At 44.2% G+C, this 23,088-nt stretch overlaps 1 long non-coding RNA gene across 5 annotated transcripts in view; it reads left to right on the forward strand.

The window, feature by feature from the left end:
• Nucleotides 1-52: 52 nt before the first annotated feature.
• The window catches only part of LOC102901810, a 34,967-nt gene continuing 11,931 nt past the window's right edge, over nt 53-23,088 (forward strand). For 3 of the 5 annotated variants that reach the window (XR_439895.5, XR_006595141.1, XR_006595140.1), the window contains exons 1-2: nt 53-268; nt 22,060-22,436. This is a non-coding gene — a long non-coding RNA (uncharacterized LOC102901810). The remainder of the gene's footprint in view (nt 269-22,059; nt 22,437-23,088) is intronic. The other 2 variants (XR_439892.5, XR_006595139.1) reach the window with 2 other exon arrangements.

The raw sequence follows: 23,088 nt of genomic DNA on the forward strand, positions 1-23,088 counted from the left end.
CCGCGGACGCGGAGCGAGGAGGAGGCGGGCGGAGGGGGACGGAAATGGGGGCGGAAAGAGGCGGTGGGAGAAGAGGGGGTGGAGCCGGGGGAGGAGGGAACGTGTGGGAACTTGGGGACTGGGCGAGGTGAGGGCTTGGGCGGGCGTGAGCCCCAGGTGCTGCGCTCTCTGCCTGGGCTCGGAACCCGGCGGGACCAGGACCACAGTCTCCGGGGTCATCCGTTCCCTCCCCACCCAAAAAGGAATCGCCACCGGGTCGGAGGCTGAGGTCAGTCCCCTTTCGCCATGTGTTTTGGGAATACTGGACCTAGGGAAGGACAGAAATTGCTTTTCCCTCAATTTTCGCTTAATCTTCCCTTTAGCCCTTTAACGGTACTTACCATTTTGCTCTTTTGTGGCCCGGGCCAGGACTGGAACGGGCCAAGTCTTTGGTTCTTTTTTTGAAGCGGGTCTCTGTGATCTCTTCGTTGAGACACGCCCTTCCCAAGCCTCCTAGGGAAAGCTTAAGGGAAGGAAACAGGCCTCTACAGCCCCCACTCCCACTGAACTCAGTTCTCCAGAACGTCTTTCACCTCTTCTCCCTCCCTTTCATTCATTCTTTTAACAAATATTTACTGAGCAGGCTTTGTGCTCTGTGCTGGAGACAGAGCAAGCACGAGACAGACGGGCCTTGCTGTCTTGGAGTTTACAGTCTGGTAGGAGAAAGAACAAAGTAAATAGGCCTTTGTCATCTCTCCTTTACCCTTACTTGGCTGAATGCTACAGACTTCTAACTCACCACCCTACCCTCAGCCCTGCCCCCATCAACTGCCAAAGTGATCTTTAAGAGATGCCATTCTTATCTTCCCTTTCTTGCTTAAATCCTTTGGTGGTTACTCAGACCTGGAAGACTATTGATAAGCGCCTAGAGTGTGACAGGTGACAGTCAAGGTTCTCCCTTTCCCCTCTTTCTCCTCTTTCCCCTCCATGATAAAACCCCATTTCAGCGGGATGATGCCCTATCCTCCCAATATGCCAGCTCCAGTATTTCTAAACCATTTGTGTTAGTTGCCAACATTTTTTAAAGACAGAAATTTCCGTGTGAACAGAAATCTGCCTCAGTACTCCATCTGGCAGGACTGCGTTCACATTCCTGTGTGGCAACAATGGGCTGAAGCCAAGGAGTGGCTGTCCATTCTAGGTCAGAGACTTTTCAAAGTGCCAGGGTCCCCTCCCGACCTGAGTCTGCTTTTCTCAGTTATGTATCTGCATGTAGGCATTTGTGCCAGTGACCCCTACACTTCTAATATGAGCAAGATTGAAAGAGAGTGTTGTGTAATGTAAACAGCACGGATTTGATGTTAAAACCGCAGGATCTGAACCCCAGAAGAGTTTCCAGTGCAAAAACTTCTCCATGGGGATCCATCTTTGGCAAACCAAAAAAAGATCAGTAATCTAGAGATTGGCTCAGGTTGAAATAATGCAATGTAATCTGACTGTGGCTTCTGCCCCCATCCAGAAAATGCCTTAGTGGGGCAGAGGGCTCATGATAATTATACCCAAATGACGTCATCAGTGCGTTGAGGGAACCGAAGTGCCTTTTGCCAGGCACCTCTGAGTGTCTGCTAACAGGTTGCATGGATTCCCTGCTTTCATCATCTCTGCATTCTAAGCCAGAGGTCAACAAACCACAGCTATTGACAGACACAAACAGATACTGAAATACAATGTGGCAGATGAAGCCCAGGATATTTTGGGAGCCTGAGAGAAAGGCACAATCCATCTTGGGTTGGTGGGAGAGCAGGAAAGACTTTTTGAAAGGGAAGATACTTGAGCCTTAGATTCTATAAAGGATTTTTTTTTTAATTAATAGGCTATTGGTGTAGAGCAGTTTCAGGTTCACAGAAAGATTAAAAAGGACAGTGTTCCCATACACCCAATCTCTGCCCCTCCCCATTTCCCCTAACATTAACAAGCTAGTGTTGTACATTAGTTACAATCAATGTACCAATATTGATATGTTATTAATGCAATAGTTTACATTAGGGCTCATTTATTTTGTATAGTTCAATTAATTTTGACAAATGCACGATATCTGTATCTACCATTGCTATCTCCTACAGAACAGTTTCACTGCCTTAAACCCCCCTGTGCCGGGGCACCCGGGTGGGTCAGGCGATCAAGAGTCCTTCTGACTTGATTTTGGCTCGGGTCATGATCTCACAGTTTGTGACTTCAACCCCAGTGTCAGGCTTTTGCACTAATGACATGGAGCCTGCTTGGGATTCTGTGTTTCCCTCTCTCTCTGCCTCTCCCCGGTGTTCTCTCTCTCTTCTGTCTCTCAAAAACAAACAAACAAACAAACAAACAAACATTAAAAAAACAAAAAACTCCCCTGTGCCTTATGCCCAGTGGGCCAGCCAGAGAAGATGCTGAACAGGAGGCAGAATTGCACCTTGTTTTGTTCCTTCCTGTCCCTAGAGGGCCTGTACTCTTTCTGCTCTTTCCAGTAAATAACATTTAGGCTAAAACGAAAAAATTTTAAAAGACAAAAGAAACCCTACAAAAACCCAACTATTCACTTACTTGACCCTCACCCCCTGCCTTCACCCCAATTCCTTGGCAATCACTTCTCTTTTATGCTTTGTTTTAATTTTGCCTTTTCCAGATGTCATATCGTTAGAATCCTAAGAGTGTCACCTTTCCTGACTGGACTCTTGCACTAAGCAATATGATTTAAGGTCCCTCTATGTCGTTTTATGGCTTGATGGTTCATTTCTTTTTATCACGGAGTAGTACGCCATTTTATGAACATACCACATTTTTTCCATTCACCTGCTTATGGATTGACTTGTGTCTTTTATTTTATTTTTAATTTTTTTAATGTTTATTTATTTTTGAGAGGGAGAGAGAGACAGTGTGTGAGCAGGGGAGGGGCAGAAAGAGAGGGAGACACAGAATGTGAGGCAGGCTCCAGGCTCTGAGCTGTCATCACAGAGCCTGACATGGGGCTTGAAGTCAAGAGCTGTGAGATCATGACCTGAGCCAAAGTCAAACACCCAACGAACCAAGCTGCCTAGGTGCCCCCTTTTTAAAAACAAACAAACAAACAAACAAACTTTTTTTAATGTTTATTTTTTGAGAGAGATAGCAGGAGTGGGGGAGGGAGAGAAGGGGACAGAAGATCTGAAGCAGGTTCTGCACTGACAACAGAGAGCCCAATGCAGGGCTGGAAACCACAAACTATGAGACCATGACCTGAGCCAAAGGCAGATGCTTAACCCACTGAGCCACCCAGGTACCCCTCAACTCCCATCTTCCAAAAAGAAATGTAGAAGTCCTAGTCCCTGGTACCTATGAACTGTGGCCTTATCTGGACAAGCCTTTGCAGGTGTAATCTAGTTAAGATGAAGTCATCAGGGTGGACTTTAATCCAATATGACGGATGTCCTTCTAAAAAGAGGAACAGGCCATGTGATGACAGCGATTGGGGTGAGGCAGCCACAAGCCAAGGAACACCGAGGACTTGTAACCACTGCCTGACACTAGGAAGAGGCAGGAAGGGATTTACCCAGAGTCCCAGGTAAGCATGGCCCTGCTGACACCAGGTTTTCAGACCTCTAACCTGTAGAACTGTGAGAGAATAAATTTGGTTGTTTGAAGCCATCCACTTTGTGGGGCTTTGTTACAGCAGCCTTAGCAAACAGATACACCTACTGAGGGACAGAGATCTTGATTCAGTTTCCAACAGTTGAGAATAAAACTGCTATAAACCAGGGCCCCTGGGTGGCTCAGTCAGTCAAGCATCTGACTCTTGGTTTTGGCTCAGGGCATGATCTGAGATCGAGTCCCGCACTGAGAGAGTGGGGAGCCTGCTTGGGATTCTCTCTCTCCCTCTCTCTCTCTGCTCCTCTCCTTCTCTCAAAATAAATAAGCTTAAAAAAAAAAGAGAGAGAGAGAAGAAAAAATGCTGTAAACCTCCTTGTGAGGGTGTTTGTGTGGACGTAAGTTTTTAGCTCATTTGGGTGAATACCGGGAGCACGATTGCTAAATCACATGTTAAACCTATGTTTAGCTTTGTAAAATATTATCAACCATCTTCCAAAGTGGCTGTACCATTTTCAGTTTCCACCAGTAGTGAAAGAGAGTGCCTGATGCTTCATATCCATGTCAGCATTTGGTATTGTTAGGTCTTGTTGTTTTTGTTTTGTTTTGTTTTTTATTTCAGCCATTCTTACATGGATGTACAAAGTAAGAACCTAGTTTGTTTCTCCAAAGTTTCTTTTTGTTCCTATTACTCTGAAATTTCATGGTTAACAGCCTTGAGACACCCAGTGGCTTGCCTGCCTGCCTTCCTTCCTTCCTTCCTTCCTTCCTTCCTTCCTTCCTTCCTTCCTTCCTCCTCTTCCCTTCCCCACCCTGCCTTTTCTTTCCTTTTTCCCTCCATCCATCCTCTCTTCCTTTCTTTCACTTTTTATTATGACAATTTTCAAGCAAACACAAAAGTTGAGAGGATAGTACAATAATCTCCATATACCCATCACCCAGCTTTATTTTACTCTTCAGTCTATCCTTCTTACTATTAGCAGCAGGATTTTACAGCAAGTCCCAGATACTACATCCTTTGTAGATACCTTAGTATGTAGTTCTAACAGATGAGAATTTAAAAATGAATAATGAAATAACAATTCCATGATCACACTTCAGGAAATTAACACACACACAGTCCATGTTTGATATTCCCTCATTGTCTCAAAAATGACTTCTTTTACACTGGCCTACTTAAGTCCAGATTCAAGGTCTACCCATTGCATTTAGTTGCTAATTCTCATTGAATCTGTAACAATTACTCCTCCTCCTTTTTTCTTTCTTTCTTTCTTTCTTTCTTTCTTTCTTTCTTTCTTTCTTTCTTTCTTTCTTTTTTTTTACAATTGATTTGTTGAAGAAACTGGGTAAATTATCTTGTAGAATGTCTCACAGTCTGAATTTGTCTGATTGGACCTTTGTGGTGTTTTTAAAATGTGATACAATACCTTGAATGTCCTGTATAAGATTCCAGTTCAATTTTTGACAAGAATATTTTACAGGTGGGGTTATGTATTTCCTATTGCATCATATGAAGAGGTACATAATGTCTAATTATTTCTCAATGATCTCTTTCCGTTTGAAACCCCATTTCCTTCAGCTCTGGGATTTTTTTTTTTTAATGTTTATTTATTTTGAAAGAGAGAGAGAGTGTGAACAGGAGAGGGACAGAAAGAGAATCCTAAGCAGGCTCTGCACTGTCAGCACAGGGGCCGATGAGGGGCTTGATCTCACAACCAGTGAGGTCATGACCTGAGCCAAAATCAAGGGTTGGTCACTCAGCCGACTAAGCCAGCCAGATGCCCCCAACTCTGGGATATTTTTGTGAATTCTTTCTTTGGTGATGTCTTTCCTCCATCTCCCTATTTTCTGTGTCTTCACTTTCTGGAACTCCTAATGATTCAGATAGCTGAACTCTTGGAATGATTTTCTAATATTGTTTTTTTTCCCTCTCTTATTTTTCTTTAGTGTTTGTGTATTTGGGTCTACTTTCTGAATATCATCTTCCAACCTGTATTTAGTCAGAATTTTGTGTAGGAGACAGAGGCAGAAACCACTCTAAATATTTTAAGCAGAAAGGAATTTAATATCGGAAATTGGGTGCTTGTAGACTCATTGAGAGATCTGGCATTTCCAACTTGGGGAGGGCAGGGATGGGGTGACAGGGAGGGAAGGGACAACTCTTGTTTCAAAGTCATCACAGCTGTGATTGAGAGGTCAGGGTTGTTACAGCTACTCCTGCTGCCACCGTAACTTCCTGACCATGTGAAGCTGGGGACTGGGCACTGGATGGTAGAGGCTGGCCATTGACATTTGTTTCAAAAGTAGAGCTCAAGGATCAGAGAGCTGTTGTCTGGCTTGAATAAGAAATTGAAATCGTGGGGTAGTCTACGACATGTCAACTCACATGAGGTCTTTGATATCCATCCAACCCCTTTTGGCTTTTGTTTTAATGGAACCAAGGCTGAATTCCGGACTTAGATCTGTAGGTGTAATCAGAAACAGAGCTCCCATGGCTCTCACTAAGAGCCACATAAGAGTTGACTGTGCCAGGAGACTAGAGTTCTGAACTGAATTTTGGTCATATAATCACCTTTGCTCTCATATAAATAAGGTCACCGGAAAGGCAGGCATCATTAACCTACAAAAAAAAAGATTATGAGTCTATTTCAATTTCACGATAACTGAACCAGAAATACGTTTCACAGCGTGTGTAGGTTTTGCGGATTTCTACCTGCAGGGAAAGTGGCAAGGCATGTCATGCTGCAGTACTTCCTCTAGCCTTGGGAAGTTCACAGAGCTATCCGCCTTCAGTCTGTTTCTTCAGAGTGCCAGCTGGGCACCAAGAACCATTAATTTGTTGGGTGTTTGTGCGTGTATTTTAAGAATGATATTTTTTTTAGCCCTGAATTTTAAGAAAACACCTGCTGTATTCATTTTCAATCATGTATTTTTATTACGTGGTGATGCATGGATATGCTTCCATTGTAAGAAAATTAAAATATTAAAGATTAAAAGTGAGAGTCCCCTGTGATCACCACCCCCCAGTGCCATTTCGCCTCCCCAGAAAGTAACCAAGTAGAAATTATATAGCAGCTCGCATTAGTCACGGTAGGTCAGGTTATGCTGCAGTAATAAACATCCTCAAAATCTTAGTGCCTTACAACAACAAAGGTTTATTTCTCGATCCTTACATGTTTGTCATGGGTTGGCTTCAGCCGTTTTCTCTGGACATACGTGAAGAAGCAGCCAGGATGTGCCTATCTCATGGCAGCGGGAGAAGAAAGAATGGTAGAAGCTTTTAAAGCTTCTGCTTGGAAGTATCCTGTCATGTTCACTCACATTTCCATGGTCAAAGCAAATCGTATGGCCAAACCTGACTTCAGTAGGGTGGGGATGTGTAGTCCTGCTACAGGGCGGGGCAGTGACAATTTTCCTGTAGTTTTATAGGGTTCATAAAACTATACGAATAGGTATCATTTTAATATAATTTATTATGGTACTGAGCCTTACTTTCTGCGTGCAAAAATATGTCTTAGAAGTCTTCCTGTGTTAAGCAAATAGATCCATCTCCTTTTTAAACAGCTGTATGATATGTCATAATATGGATGTACTATAGTTATTTAGCAGCTTCCTCGTTTGAAAATGTTTAAATTGTCTCTAATTTTTTATATATGTGCAAGGTTTTGTCTAGGGCGGGTACAGAGAAGTGGATGTTCTATGCCAGTTTTCTCTCTGTATCCTAATATGGCACACTCATAGGAGAATTCCAAAGAGAGTTTAATAAAGAAGGACTGTTTACAAAGAACAGCACAGTACCCCCGGGGCTGGTAACAATTGGGCTATCACCACTCCTGGGCCAGCAGCAGCAAAGTGAGAGAGCGGGGAGGAGAACAGGGAGGAGAGTCGTGTGAAGGGATGGGGAAAGCCAGCCCAATATGGACCCACAAAGAAGGGGTGAAGGGAATAAATGCCTCAAATCACTCTTTTCCCTCTGATCTTCTACTGGGCTGACCCGAACCAGATGACAGAGGGCCAGGTAATCTGTTGTTGTAGCCGATGCACGCCTGTCCCCTAGGACACAGAAGAGGAAGAGAGGACAGGGAGCCAATCTGGAGGACCAAATAGAAGATACCCACACCATTCTCCTACCCACAGTACAGGAATGACTTAATTGTTTGCCAGCATCATAAGCAAAAAATAGTACTTAAAAGTGCATTTTGGGGGCACCTGTCTGGCTCAGTTGGTAGAGCATGTGACTCTTGATCTCAGAGTTGTGAGTTTAAGTCCCACGTTGGATGCAGATTAATTTTTTTAAGTGCATTTTTTAATATTTTTTTTTATTTTAAAAAGTGGTGTAGCCACCTGGAAAACATTATGGAGATTCCTCAAAAAATTAAAAATAGAACTGCCCTACGACCCAATAATTGTGCTACTAGGTATTTATCCAAGGGATACAGATGTGCTGTTTCAAAGGGACACATGTACCCCAATGTTTATAGCAGCACTATCAACAATAGCCAAAGTATAGAAAGAGCCCAAATGTCCATAGTTGGATGAATAGATAAAGAAGATGTGGTATACACACACACACACACACACACACACACACACACACACACACACAATGGAGTACTACTCAGCAATCATAAAGAATGAAATCTTGCCATTTGCAACTATGTGGGTGGAACTAGAGGGTATTATGCTAAGCAAAATTAGAGAAAGACAAATATGTGACTTCACTCATATGAGGACTTTAATATACAAAATATGAACATAAGGGAAGCAAAAAGAATATAAAAACAGGGAGGGGGACAAAACAGAAGAGACTCATAAATATGGAGAACAAACAGAGGGTTACTGGAGGGGTTGTGGGAGGGGGTATGGGCTAAAGGGGTAAGGGGCACTAAGGAATCTACTCCTGAAATCATTGTTGCACTATATCCTAACTAACTTGGATGTAAATTTTAAAAATAAATGGAATAAAAAAATAGAATAAAAAAATAAAAAGTGCATTTTTTAAATATTTATTTTTGAGATAGAGGGAGACAGCGAGAGGGGGAGGGGCAGAGAGAGAGAGGGAGACACAGAATCTGAAGCAGGCTCCAGGCTCTGAGCTGTCAGCACAGAGCCCAATGCAGGGCTCAAACTCACGAACAGTGAGATCATGACCTGAGCCAGAGTCGGACCCTTCACTGATTGAGCCACCAGGGCCCCCGATTTTAAAAAGTGCATTTTTAATTTGCATTGCCCTAATTATTAGCAAGGACTCGTGCTGATAATTCAGGGACACAGATGATCTCTTCTTCCCTGGACTCTGTGATGGGTACATGTAAAGCCAGAGACTGCTTCAGCCATTGTGTAATCGTTTCTGGGCCAGTGGAGAGGAAAAGCCGAGAAATGGATGTGGTGGCATCTTTTGAGTCCTGGATCAAGCCTTACCTGAGGCTACACATGAGTATTTGGCAACATGAGCCTTTTGCTTCAGACAGTTTTGTTGTTGGTGTGATGTGTGTGTATGTGTTGGTCACTCATAACTGAAAGACCTCCAACTGATGTATTCTTTGTATATTGTACCATGCTTCGTATGTGTTTTGTGCATATAAATTTAGGGCTGAATGAGACCTTAGGTATCATTTCATTCAGATTCTTTCATTTTCATTTATAACTTCAAAAGTTTAAACACAAAATCCTAAGACAGTAATGTGACAAATCTCGTCAGTTTTGCTTCTAATTTTATTTATTTATTTATTTATTTATTTTCAAAAAATTTTTAAATATTATTTATTTTTGAGAGACAGAGAGAGACAGAGCATGAGCAAGGGCGGGGCAGAGAGAAAGGGAGACACAGAATCTGGAAGCAGGCTCCAGGCTCCGAGCCATCAGCACCGAGCCCGACGCGGGTTCAAACTCACGAATCACGAGATCATGACCTAGGCTGAAGTCGGACGCTTAACCGACTGAGCCACCCAGGCGCCCCGTATTTATTTATTTGTTTAATGTTTATTTTTGAAAGGAGGGAAGGGGCAGAGAGAGAGGGAGACAGAGAATCCAAAGCGGGCTCCTCGTTATTAGCACAAAGCCCAACTTGGAGCTTGAACTCAAACTCATGACCTGAGCTGAAGTTGGACTTTCAATCGACTGAGCCACCCAGGCACCCTGCTTCTAACTTTATAGTAAAGAAATGGAACATTGTTTTGTTTTGTTTTTAAGATTTTTTTCATGTTTATTTTGAGAGAGGGAGAGAGAGAGTGGGGAAGGGGCAGAGAGGGAGAGAGGGAGAGAGAGAATCCCAAGCAGGCTCCACACTGTCAGCATGGAGCCCGATGTGGGACTCAAACTCTTGAAACTGTGAGACCGTGAACTGAGCCGAAATCAAGAGTCAGATGCTGAATAGACTAAGCTACCCAGGGACCCAAGATATGGAACATTGCACATAAAGTTGAAATTCCTTTCGTATCCTTCCCCATTTTATTTCCCTGGGGGACCCACTGTCAGGAATTGGTCACATATCTTTTCCTACCATGTTTTAATAGTTTTATCACACATGTGTATACCCAGGAACAATATGTAGAATTGCTTCGTGGGTTTAAACTTTCTTATATCAATGCCATCTTGTCATATGTATCACTGTGTACTTTGCTTTTACCACTCAGCATTAGGGGTTCAAGACCTGAACAAAGATGTGGTTCATTTTCACTGTTGTGATAGTATTCCATTGCCTGAATATATCACAACGCACTTACCTAACTTATCTCTGTAACACACGTTGAGATTATGGGCTGTTTCCTCAATGCTGCAGCAAACATACTAGAGCATCTCCTGGGACACACTTGGGAGACTGTCTCCAGGGTGTATATTTAGAAGTCGAGCTGCTGCATCACAGGATAGGCACGTTTTTCAGCTTTACCACAAATGATTAATTTTCATTGATGGTACCAAGTTACAGTTCCCCCAGCATTGTATGAAAATCCCTGTTTTCCCATATCTACATCAGCACCTGGAATTATTAGGCTTTTTGATTTTGCCAGTCTGATTGGTGTGAAATTGTATCTACTTGTCTTAATTTGCATTTCTCTTTTACTAGTGAAGGTAAGCACCTTTTCCTATGTTTATTGATGATTCTGCTTCCTGTTCCAAACTCCTCGGTTTCCCAGTGGAAAGAAAATGGCAGATCACACAGTTCATCAGCAACAGTGCTGGGTTTAGAACTTGGGTGTTCCAACTCCAGTCTGCTCTTTTTTCCAGCATGTTGAACCACTTCCAGATATACATTTTTAATTTTTTTTTTTTTACATGTATTTACTTTTGCAAGACAGAGACAGAGCACAAGCGGGGGAGGGGCAAAGAGAGAATGAGACACAGAACCCGAAGCAGGCTCTGGGCTCTAAGCTGTCAGCACAGAGCCTGATGCAGGGCTGAAACTCACAGACCACGAGATCACGACCTGAGCCAAAGTCGGACGCTTAACTGACTGAGCCACCCAAGTGCCCCCAGATATACATTTTTAGAGTGCTATTGTTTCTACTAACAGTTACAACAGAGAAAAGATCTTTTTCCTTCTAATTAAATGTTGGGACTATGAATTGTCAATAGTTGGATGCTGTATCAGTTAGGGTTAGGTTTGTCTGAATAAAAGAGATGCCAGGCTCAGGTCACGATCTTGCAATTCATGAGTTCGAGCCCTGCGTCAGGCTCTGTGCTGACAGCTCAGCCTGGAGCCTGCTTTGGATTCTGTGTCTCCCTTTCTCTCTGCCCCTCCCCCACTCAAGCTATGTCTCTCTCTCAAAAATAAACATTAAAAAAAAAGTTGGAGACAAGAAGTTTGGCATTGATTCGTGCCATGAAGTCTTCTAGGACTTAGGCACCTTTAATCTTGTTGCTTCATTGCACATAGCTGCTATTTCCAAGCTCACCTCATGTTCCAAAATAGCTGCTCCAACTCCTGACATTACGTCTGCATCCAAGCCAAAAGGAAAACAGAGACCCCAGGGGGGATGGTGGAGGTATTGGGTGCAACACAGCTGTCTCTTGATGAAGGTTCTAGAATCTGCAATGTGATTATCTGATCTATATCTATTGGACAAAAGTCAGCTACATGGCCCTACTTGGCTCTAAGGGAAGCTGGGAAGATTAGCATTCATTTGGGGGACCATGTACCTAGGTACAAGGGAGATGATCTCTAAATACTACTCAGATCCCAGGAATTATAAAATCATCTTTTTGTGGTAGGTGAGTTGGTCCTGCTAATCTGGGAGGAATGTCCCTGTCCTGTGACCTCTGTGACCCCTGGCTCTTCTCTCAGGAAAACTCTGCCTTGTCCAATATCCTCATGGGCATATCCAGTAGACATTAGTGTCACCCTTTGGAGGACCTACACAGATTTGGGATAGAACTTCTCATTGCTTTGTAGAAGAAAGAGAGACATTTATTAGGGGACATTTAATGGTCTCTGCCACAGATGCTAAGAAAAATGTGTGGCCCAATTTGTTCCATGTTTAAGTACCTGAGTCTCATCCTACATGGAGATTAAGTGTAAAGACAGTTCTTTGTTTTTTAATTTAAAAAAATATTTATTTATTTTTGAGAGACAGAGAAACAGAGCACACGTGGGGAGGGGCAGGGAGAGAAGGAGACAGAATCCAAAGCAAGCTCCAGGCTCTGAGCTGTCAGCGCAGAGCCCGATGTGGGGCTCAAACTCACAGACTGTGAGATCATGACCTGAGCTGAAGTCGGACGCTTAACCGACTGAGCCACCCAGGCGCCCCTAAAGACAGTTCTTGAAGAAAGATCATGTACAGTTGAAATTATTCTTGAGATATCCATGTGTGTTATCCTCTACAACTCTTGAACATGTATCAATCAGCTATTGCTTCCTAACGAGCCATCTCCAATCTCAGTAGTATAAAACAACCATCATTTATTTTCATGTATACTTCTGTAGGTTGACTGATCTAGGTTGGGCTCAGTGGGGCTTGCCTGGGCGTGGCTCCAAGCTGTAGACTAGGTCAAGATCTGCTCTAGGTGTCTCTCATCTTTAGATTAGCAGCCTAGCCAGGCCATGTTCTCTGGGATTGCAGAAGCACAAGAGGGCAAGATTAACCATGCAAGGTCAACATTGCAAGCCTCTGCTTGTGTCAAAACTGCTAACATCCCACTGGGAAAAGCAAATCACATACGTGGTCAAGTCTATTGTCAGTGGGTGGGGGAAACCATGCACTGCTCTCCACCAAGCTAAAGAAGTAGAATGAACAAGCCCACCAGTCTCCAACATAAAAAACCCACTCCTTCTATGGAGGTGGCATGGGGGAAAGACTGAAATGTTTTTACACAATTTAATTTACCACAAAGTGATTTTTTTGTAAAAAATCAGTTACATTTATGCATTAGTCAGTTTGTGGCACCCAGTCCTTCTGTTTCTTATGTGAGGATGTCAAGAAATCCATCACCAACCACTTCACTTGCCCAGCTAGTTGAACATTGCATTTTACTTCTTTATTAATGGTTTGGAACCCATGAAATAATCTACATAGTATTTCCGTATGAATTGGTCAAAGTACATTGGTTATTGCAGTTGGATGGCAGGCATGGGCTGAGTCACAGGTGCATTGAGCGATTGGTGGGCAGAACCACTTTCACGCTTTAAATCCCCCTCCCACTATCTATGACACTGACGTTGTTTGCCTACCAGCTGTTCCCCTTATTTGAGCAGTGATGCAGGTAAGATAGGTGCCCGGGCTCTGTAGTGGACACTGTGGCATGCTGCCCAGATCCTCCGCTCTAATACTGAGGCACTCATTCCCCCATCTGCTGGGAGCATTGGCCGCTGACAGTACTCAACTGAGTCCCTCTTGGGGACTTGCCCTTGGCTGAAGAGCGCAACCCAGCCCGAGTACTGCATCCAATGACTGTATGAAGTGGGAGCCCCAAGGTCCAGCCTCCCTGCCATCCCGCCTCTCTACTCCTCCCCACTCCCCGCAGGGTGGGCGTCAGCTGAGACCTCTGATGAGGCTGCATTGCAGTTTGACTTTTCCCTTCCACCTGTCACCTTGAGAGCACACTGCAGGAAACTTGCTGCATGCACGTCTCCCCGTTGGGGTCTTAATTCCTGAGGAACCAAACCCACAAGGCTCCTAAGTCACACAGAGCTGGGTTCGAGTGTTATCTCAAATACCCACTAGCTATGTGGCTTTAGACTTCGTGAATCTGCTGTAAACCTCTGACAGTCTCAGGTTTTTCATCTCTAAAGATGCAATAATAATAGTATCTGCCTCTTCTAATGATAGTAGAGGATGAAGAGAAATAATGCATGGAAAGCAGTGTGAAGCCCTTAGCATGCTACCTGGCCCATACTAGGTTTTGCCGAAATGCATTCTTCCCTTTTTACTCAGCCCTTTGCGGGCGTTTCCAGAAGCCGGCGTCCCCATACCTGAGTAAAGCGGAAACGGACCTGTTGTGCTATCTTGTTTCCAGCAGATGGCGCCAGCGGATAAGGCTGCAGTCTCGTCCGGCTTGGTTACAAGGTCCACCATTGACAGATTATATACATCAGTTTTCCATGCATTATCTCATTTGATTCTCCTTCATCAACCATTTACCAAGTGCTGACTGTTCTATCATTTATTCTTTCATCTCTTTGTCTTAAATGCTTCCTGAGCACTTACTTCAGCCAAAGAGTGGCTTTAAATCTCTTCTAAAACACCATGGTGACTAAGAAGCAAACAAGACAGAGAGGGAAAGAGAGAGAGAGAGAGAGAGAGAGAGAGAGAGAGAGAGAGTGGGACAGAGAGAGAGGCAGGAAGGAAGGAAGAAAAATACAATTCTGGATTTGGAAATGAAAAGTTTTAGGCACTAATATTGGGCTTGTGCCAACTCGTTCGGAAAGGAGGCAGCTTTAATAAAGCGGAAGAAGTACATAATATGACTGAACAGAATCAGGAGGCAGTGGTCCCTCTGCAGGAGCAGCTGAGGTGCTTCTAGAGGCCGTCTGCAGGCCTTCCCCAGGGCTATCGATCTGAGGGCAGAACAACTGGTCCCTGGGCTGGTTAAAACTGCCGTGTAGGAGAAAGAAGAAAGAATCCATAAAGGAGGTGTCAGAGTGCTTGGGAGGAGACAGTTAGCTGGCCTGGAGTCAGGAGCCCCAGCCCAGAGTCATTTCACAGGTCTTCTGGTCATGCCAGGAGGCACGCCTGGAAGCCACCAGCCCAGGCCCCGGGAGAAGTCCGATTCTGTGGTTGGGACAGAGGCTGCCCACCTCAAGTCTTCTTGCACCTGCTCCAGAACCATGAGTGAATGAATGTGCTTTCCTGAAGGTCACCACACAGGGTTGTTGTTTGAGGAAATGGATATACAGTGCCTGGTACGTGGGAAGCTCTCAATAAATGATAACTATTACTGATAAAAATACTGCCACTACCGATCAATGGTTCTTACGATCTTCTCTGATGTAATTGCTAAGAGCAAGGTCTTGTGAGAAATACCCAATGAATCTACAGAGAAGTTTTAATTATTTGGGGATTCTGAGAGGATCCAGGACTCTGAAGGTAAAGAGAGAGAACACCAAGTTAGGGAAAGGGACACACAGATGGACTCAGTAAAATTTGTTGAATGGGTGGCTCAGGGGGATTCTCTTCTAACAGCAAGAGTTGCATTCATGGTTCCCTACTCTGAGCCAGGCACTGTGCTTGCTGTTGGAGCGACAGAGATGAACAAACATCTTGTTTGTTTTCTTTTTTTTTATTTAAAAAAAATATTTGTTTTTGAGAGGGAGAAAGCGGGAGAGCAACAGAGAGAGAAGGAGACACAGGATCCGAAGCAGGCTCTAGGCTCCGAGCCGTCAGCGCAGAGCCCGATGCGGGGTTCGAACTCACAATCAGTGAGTTCATGACCTGAGCTGAAGTCGGACGCTCAACCGACTGAGCCACCCAGGCACCCCCCCCCCCATCTTGTTTGTTTTCAAAGAGCTCCTGGTACAAGGGTGGAAAGCCAAGGTACTTACAGGGTCTAGTCTGGTGACATAAATGAGGGAAGTGGACCAGGTGTGAATAAGGAACATGGGTAAGAGAAATATTTTATTTTCTTCTTCCACTGTAAAAAAAAAAAAAAAAAAAAACCACAATATTGCAAGAGTTATGACAAATGGCTCTGAGGTGAGGCTTAAATGCAGAGACAATAGAGCATGGTGGGGACTGTGGAGAAATCAACAGTGCTCTATCCGAAGGGGGCCACTACCACAAGGGTGGAGAACTGCACCCGTCTTACTGGATTTCCAGTTTGTTCAAGAGAAGCCAGAAACTGGAAAAGAAAATTTTTTTTGCGCAATCTCTTAATTTTTAATTTTTGGCAATGAATGCAAAAAAATTTTTTAAAAACACCATGTGGGCCCAAAAAAGTACAGGCCAAGCAAGTAAAACATAATTCTCTCTGAATGCCAGATCTGAGTCTGAGGGTCCAGTGTGTGATCTCCAGTCCAATTGGAAAGACAGATGGGAGTTTGGGCGATTTCGACACAGCTTGATAAGTGTTAAGATGCCAAGATGTGATGTGATGGGTACACAGAAGAAGAGCTGGCAGGGTGGTCTTTGAGGAGGAGAGGACGCCTGACCTGAGTCCTAGAGGAAGGGCCCAACTAGCCAGGGAACTGGGGTTGGGCGAGCCAGTCAGAGGGAATGGCATAGGGGAGTGCAGCGGTCAGGAGCCCAGCAGAGCGGCAAAGCTCAGGGCTCAGGTGTCACATGTGGGTAGGGAGCAGGAAGAGATAATCGGGAGGTGGGCAGGACTAGATGGGAGAGTGGCTTTGACCGCATCGTCCGTATTTAATGATTTCTTAATTTTCCCCCATTGTAATTTCTGCTGTTTTTAATAGAAAACCAGGAGTTGTGTCTGTGCCCCCAAAACAGCCATCGCCTGTGATAAGAAGCTTTTCCAGCTCTCAAAGTTGACACCCCCCCCCCTTCTCCTTTCCCCACTTTGGCTCATCCTTGTCTGTACTCACTCTGACCCCTCCAGTATTAAAGAAAATAAATACTTTTGACCTTTGTCAGAACACCTTGGACTTGCCAGCACAAAAAGAAACAATTTGCACCGGAGGAAATGATCCCTTTCCTCCCAAAGGGCTCTTTCTCTATGTCCAGGGCCAAATGCAGTTCTGATTCAGAGACCACAGGGGTGGCCAGCAGGGCCTGGGGTTGGAAGACAGGAGGCCGTTCTAGTCCTGGTCCTGGGGACTGACTCCTCGTGTAGCTGCAGATGAGACCAGGCCACCCGTGCCCAACCTGCAGAAGCAGGTGGTTTGGATGGTCTCCCAGAACCTTCTCCATCAAGGCTCAGGGCTCAAATCTCTTGCACACAGAGTCAATCTGGACCTGATGTCCGTGATGTGTCGCCATGTAACCAGCATGTGCTACGTGTCAGGCACTATGCCCGCCTCATGCCATACGTGATTTCATGTAGTCCTCATAAAATCTTACCCCACTTTATCGAAAAGGGACCTGAAGTCTAGGAGAGTTGCCCAATGGTGAACTGGGATGTACAACCTCCAAAACTATGTTATTTGAAACAAAATGTAGTTCATTCTGATGGTGAGTTCTATGTGTCAACCTGGCGGGGCTAAGGGATGCCCAGAGAGCTGGTAAATGTTATTTCTGGGTATGTCTGCGAGGGTGTATTTGGAAATGATTAGCATCTGAATCAGTAGACTGAGTAGAGATCACCAATGTTGGGAGGGAGGGGCAGGGATCGCGCAATCTGTTGATGGCGAATTTGCTCTTTCTGCCTGAGCTGGGACATCCATGTTCTCCTGCCCTTGGACACTGGCACTTCTGGTTCTGAGGTCTTTACACTCAGACCGTCTGCTCCCTGGGTTCTCGGGCCTTTGGACTGGACTGGAATGTTCCAGCACTGGCTTTCCTGGTCCTCCAGCCTACAGACATGAGATGGTGTGTGAGCCAATTCCTGCAATAAATCTCTCTCTCTGTCTCGTATACACACATGTACATATACACATATCCATATCTATCTGTAAACATCTATCACCCATTGGTTCAGTTTCTCTGGAGAGCCCTGCTAATACGTTCATATACATGGTAACATACCAAACAGCACAGGAGAGTTTCTCATGAAAAGCAAACTCTCATGCCCATTGCCCAACTCTGTTGGGGCAATCCCTTTTAATCACTTTGATTTTCAGGTGATTATGTCCCTAAATATAAACAATAGCTAGACAATATTTATTGTCTGTAAAGTTTACTTATACTCTGTGCTTTCTCCAACTGTTGATTATTTATATATTTATTGGTATTTCTCATTTCTCCTCATAAATTCAATAAACAGCACCCCTATTTTCTTATTCTATCACATGGACAATCCCTTTTGACAACGCACTTTCTCTTTCTCTCTCTCTCTTTGATTCAGATTCAAGTTAACGTACAGTGTAGTATTGGTTTCAGGGGTAGAATTTAGTGATTCATCACTTACATACAACACCCAGTGTTCATCCCAGCAAGTGCCCTCCTTAATGCCCATCACCCATTTAGTCTGTCCCCCCACCCACCACCCTTCCAGCAACCCTAAGTTTGTTCTCTATATTTAAGAGTCTCTTAGGGGTGGCTCAGTGGCTCAGTCAGTTAAGCGTCTGACTCGTGGTTTCAGTTCAGGGCATGATCCCACGATTTCTTGGATTCGAACCCTGCATCAGGCTCCACACTGACAGTGCAGAGCCTATTTGGGATTTTCTCTCTCTCTCTCTCTCTCTCTCTCTCTCTCTCTCTCTCTCTCCCTCTGCCCCTCCTCTACTCATGCTCTCGGTCTCTCTCAAAATAAATAAATAAAATAAAGTCTCTTGCAGCGCCTGGGTGGCTCAGTCAGTTGAGCCTCCAACTTTGGCTCAGGTCATGATCTCGTGGTTTGTGGGTTCGAGTCCCACGTTGGGCTCTGTGCTGACAGCTCAGAGCCTGGAGCCTGCTTCGAATTCTGTGTCTTCCTCTCTCTCTGTTATTTCCCTGCTCACACACACTCTCTCTGTCTCTGTCTCTCTCTCTCTCAAAAATAAACATTAAATTTTTTTTTTTAAGTCTCATGGTTTGCCTCCCTCTCTGTTTTTCTCTTATTTTTCCTTCTCTTCCCCTATGGTCATAAGTTTTGTTTCTTAAATTCCACATGCGAGTGAAATAATATATTTGTCTTTCTCTGATTGACTTATTGTGCTTAAGCATAATACATTCTAGTTCCGTCCACATTGTTGCAAATGGCAAGATTTCATTCTTTTTGATTGCTGAGTATTATTCCCGTGTGTGTGTGTGTGTGTGTGTGTGTGTGTGTGTGTATACATATATATACCACATCTTCTTTATCCATTCATCCGTCAAGGGACATTTGGGCTCTTTCCATACTTTGGCTATTGTTGATAGTGCTGCCATAAACACTGAGGTGCATGTGCCCCTTTGAATCAGCGTTTTTGTATCCTTTGGATAAATACCTAGTAGTGCAATTGCTGGGTCATAGGGTAGTTCTATTTGTAACTTTTTGAGGAACCTCTATACTGTTTTCCGGAGTTGACATTTCACTTTCTAAGATGAAGGCATGAGCAGTATTTTTCCCGCCATCTTTCCCCCCTGCTTCTGTTTTCCATCTTTTGTCAGCCTGGCTGATTTCAAAAGTCCCCCACCGCTTTCAGTTGTGTGTAGCCACGTGACTGGTGCTGGCCAATGGGTTGTGGGAGGGAGTGACCTTTGTTAGCCTAGGCTGGAGCATTTAATGACCGTGTGAGTTTCTCACCCCATACACAGACACGCATGCTCTCCTGCCCGCTGCCACACCTGCCACATGGAAGAGTGTCCGTTAGTCTGAGTCCCGGGAGAGCAGAGCACCCCCACCAGGATACAGTCAACGTGTAGTGTGAGATGGGAGTCTTCATTGTCCTAAGCCTCTGAGAGTTTGGCGGTTATTTGCTTTGTCAGCAGAGGCAAGCATATCCTAACTTAGGCCCAAATATAACATAATATAACGTTATTATATTCTGTCCTGCAAATATAGCCATGATGCTAATGTATTCTCCATACTTTAACAAAGATTTTTTTTTAATTTTTTTTATTTACTTATTTATTTTTTTTTTAATTTTTGTTTTTTCAACGTTTATTTATTTTTGGGACAGAGAGAGACAGAGCATGAACGGGGGAGGGGCAGAGAGAGAGGGAGACACAGAATCGGAAACAGGCTCCAGGCTCTGAGCCATCAGCCCAGAGCCTGACGCGGGGCTCGAACTCACGGACCGCGAGATCGTGACCTGGCTGAAGTCGGACGCTTAACCGACTGCACCACCCAGGCGCCCCAAAGATTTTTTTTTTTTAAAAGACAAACTTTCTCTGTCCTCACAAGTCTGAAAATGTCTTTATTTACCCTCCTACTTGATTCCATTTGGCTGGGAATAGAATTGTAGGTTAAAAGTCTCTTTCAGAACTTTCAAATACTGCATTATGGGCATCTGGCTTTTGACTTCTTTAAAAAAAATTTTTTTTAATGTTTTTATTTTATTTTTGAGAGAGACAGAGCATGAGCAAGGAAGGGGCAGAGAGAGAGAGGGAGACACAGAACCCGAAGCAGGCTCCAAGCTCTGAGCTGCCAGCACAGATCCCAACGTGGGGCTTGAACTTACAAACCGTGAGATCGTGACCTGAGCCAAAGTCGGATGCTTAATCAACTGAGCCACCCAGGCGCCCCCATAATTCCTTTGTTTTTGAAACCCTGTATAAATGGAGCAACTCATCTGTCCTCTTGTTCCGGTTCAGTTTCCTCCGCTGTAAATCGGGAGTGATGACACAAGTGAAAGAGAGTGCTAGATTACAGGCACCTAGGACGTGTTTGTTAAGTCTGCACGGCCCATTGTGGCCCAAATCACTCTCACGTATTTATCTTACCTCTTGTAGGATAGGGCACAAAAATAGGTAATATAGTCAATTAAGCAGACAACTCATGGTCATGGGATCTGATGTCAGGCAGACTGGGAGGTGAAAAGCCACTACATAGGAAGAGGGACATTTTTTCCAGACACCGTATTTGACAACGAATGAGAATGCCTGTCGTTACACATCCTCACCAACATCTGGTGTTGTCAATATTCTGGAGTTTGGCCCTTCTCAGGATTAAGTGGTGGTGTCTCATTGCATTTATTTTGCATTTCCCTAGTGATGTATGATGTGGAACATATTTTCACATGCTTATTTGCCATGTATATATCATCTTTATCTTTTTAAGAGAGAGAGAGAGTGCAAGCAGAAGAGAGAGGCAGAGAGAGAGAATCTCCAGCAGGTCCCATGCTCAGCACAGAGCCCGACACAAGGCTCGATCCCACAACCCTGGGATCATGACCTGAGCCAAAATCAAGAGCCAGATGCTCAGCTGACTGAACCACCCAGACGCCCCCTATATATCATCTTTGGTGAGGTGTCTGGTAGGGTCTTTGATTTCTTTCTTAATCGGATTGGTTTTCTTATTGCTCAGTTTTAAGAGTTCTTTGCATATCTTGGCTCCTGGTCTTTATCAAGTATGTCTTTTGCAAATATTTTCTCCTAACCTGTTACTTACCTTCTCACTCTCTTCGCATTGTCTTTTGCAGAGCAGAAGTTTTAGATTTTAATGACGTCCAGCTAATCAATGATTTACTTCATGAATTGTGCCATTGGTGTTCTATCTAAAAGGCATCATCCCTCTCTCCCTCAAAATAAAGAAATAAACATTAAAAAATAATGCCTGGGTGGCTTAGTGGGTTAAGCATCTGACTTTTTATTTCGGATCAGGTCATAATCTCGTGGTTGGTGAGATTGAGCCCTGTGTCAGGCTCTGAACTGACAGCTCAGAGCCTGCTTGGGATTTTCTCTCTCTCTCTCTCTCTCTCTTTCTGCTCCTCCCCCTCTTATGCACAGACTCTCTCTCTCTCTCTCTCAAAATAAATAAATAAACAGTTAAAAAGCCATCACCAGGGGTGCCTGGGTGACTCAGTCAGTTGAGCAACTGATTTCGGCTCAGGTCGTGATCTCACGGTTTGTGAGTTCGAGCCCCACATCGGGCTCACGATTGTCAGAGCAAAGCCCGCTTCAGATCCTCTGTCCCCCCCCCCCCCCTGCCCGTCTCCCACACGTGCTCTCTCTCTATCAAAAATAAATAAATGTTTTTTAAAAAGCCATCACCAGACCCAAGGTTTTCTCCTGTTATCTTCCAGGAGTTTGGGATACATATACTTTTAATTTAACCTGTGCCTGTTGCCCCATCCACTTGGTTTCTGACAATGCCCTTGGCACATTGTCCTCTTATGGTCTGGGAAATGTTAACATTCTGCACCCTTCTCTCCTTTATCTTGCTGGGAAGGCAATTTCAGCCCTGCATTTAAAACCTCCCACTACTTATGTCTACCAGATTACCTCCCCTCTCCTTACAAGTCTTCTTATCAAATTCAATTGAGACTTCCACTTCTGTAACCAAGATTTGTTTGATTCTACACAGGCTTAGAAGCTGATGTCTTCTCTCTGAGGTGGAATTACATTTACCAAGCTCATGGGACTGATGTGGAAAATCGGAACGTCAGTGTATTCACTGATAACGAGAAATATAATTGCTGAGAAGACTGGAATACTCTCATCAGTGTGACCAGCACATTCTTTCCCAGAGGCAGATCTAAGTGAAAAGCCAAATTATACAAAGAAGGTGGCTTGGTGAGCGTTTGATCATTGAGTTCTATTGATGAAGAGCCTAATGCAGGTCTCCACTGAATGTCAATGTCAAACATTGTACTGGACACTAGGTGGAGAATGGTGAATAAGAGAGATGGGTCTCCGTGCTCACAGGTTCTAAGGCACTGGGGGAAGACAGGCCCTGAACAGGTAATGAGACTTCTAGGTTAGAAAAACTACACCCCTTACCCTCTGCTTCCTCCCCGAACCTACGAAAATAACAGTACAGGAATTGTTCTGAAAAGGCAATACGCAAAGACAGAGGTCTGCAAACCATGGTCCACAGGCCAAATCTAGCCCGCTGCCTGTTTCGGGACAGCCTGTCCTAAGAATAATCCTATATTTGCAAATGGCTGGAAAAAAATCAAAACCAGAATAACATTCTGTGACACGTGAAAATGATATGAAAGTCAGATTTCAGAGTGCATAAATAAAGTTTGGTGGGAACGCGGCCATGCATTCCAATGCAGGTCCCATGTATTGTCTACGGCTGCTCTCGCACTACCATGACATAGTTAAGTAGGTGCGAAGGAGGCCATATGGCGTGCAGAGCCAAAAATATTTACTATCCGGCCCTTTACAGGAAAAAAAAAAAAAAAAATCCCAACCCCTGCTCTAGAACGGCACCGTCCAATGGAACTTTCTGCAGTGACGGACGGGTCGTGTACCGCCATCCGATATGGTAGCTGGCCACTAGCTACATGTGGCTACTGAGCCCTTGATATGTGGCTGGTGCAACTAAGGACCTGAACGTTTGTTTTATTTATTTTAATGAATTTAAATGTGAGTAGCTGGCAGAAGC

The sequence above is a fragment of the Felis catus genome, chromosome A3 (assembly GCF_018350175.1).
Source record: "Felis catus isolate Fca126 chromosome A3, F.catus_Fca126_mat1.0, whole genome shotgun sequence".
In the NCBI taxonomy this organism is placed as follows: Eukaryota; Metazoa; Chordata; class Mammalia; order Carnivora; family Felidae; genus Felis; species Felis catus.